Here is a 1245-nt window from a genome sequence, read left to right as displayed (position 1 = left end):
GTGAGGAAAAACTGTTATTATCTAAAGATTCAGTATTTTTATCATACAGACATTAGGCTGCTGTTGTTGTGCTATTAGCTAGCTGCTAGCTACGACTTTGCTAGCAAAGCTAGATAACTGAAAAGCTTCTTCCCCGTGTACGAGGCACATCGCCCGTCCAAAACTTGTCATCTCCATAATGGATATATGTCCGATCTTCTAATTTCCTTTGCTGCATAATGTACATTGAATTTATTCTGGCGTTAGGCAAATGTGTCTTGAAAGAGAATAGCACTTAAATAAAAGTCCAACAAGGATATTCATTTAGAATTAATAACTCACCCTGAATTACCATGATATAATGTATGCCATTAATGAAGGGGTAAAAACTCAACCCAGACTTTAAGTTTAGGGTCTGGTTCGCAGAGTATGTAGTTAAATTTCCCCCCCAATTATTCAATTGGAAAAAATAAACTAACCTCAGTTAAGTGAAATAAAATTGTATTCAAAACTTTTGGAATTGTAATGATTTCTTTTTTAATAACATTATTTTGTTTAAAAACATTTTTTTTAAAATTAAATAACTAATTTTTGTCTTGTGGACTTAAAAAGTTATTTGCCAAACATAAACTTTTATTTGCACACATCAGAAATCTTTTGTTGCGATTTTGGGTCTTGCCCATGACGTCATGTGAGAATCACAAGCAAAACTTTGAGTCAAACAAAAACTTAGAATATCAAGAAAATAATTCCGACATACACAAATAAGTTTGTTTTGCAAAAAAATTCACTTCATGAGACAAATGTGTGATTTAAATGTTTAAAAAAGTTTTAAGCAAAACTCAGTAGGGTTTTCCCATAGTGACATGCATTAATTTAATTTTTTCTGCAGTTCCACCTTAAAGTTTGATGCAGCTCTGCTTTCCTGAATGGACCATCTTAATCTCCACTGCAGCAAATAGGCAGCTCTTTTTTTATAGATTACAGTACACTATATTTTTAATAGTGTAATTCTGTAAAGACAAAATATGTAAATCAGAGCTAAACCACCAGCTCTGATTTACATATCTTGCTAAATTGCGGGTTTGAATATTGCAATACTTTGCTATAACAAAATAGACCTGCAGAAAGAAATTAATAAAATATCTTGCATATGCATAGTTGTATGTTCTGTATAGAGATTTACAGTAACACTTTATTTGAAGGGGGGTGAATAAGACTGACATGATACTGTCATAAACATGACATAACACCTGTCATGAACAT

The sequence above is a fragment of the Poecilia formosa genome, unplaced genomic scaffold (assembly GCF_000485575.1).
Source record: "Poecilia formosa unplaced genomic scaffold, Poecilia_formosa-5.1.2 Scaffold91, whole genome shotgun sequence".
Classification (NCBI taxonomy): domain Eukaryota; kingdom Metazoa; phylum Chordata; class Actinopteri; order Cyprinodontiformes; family Poeciliidae; genus Poecilia; species Poecilia formosa.
This window is presented reverse-complemented; position numbering follows the sequence as displayed.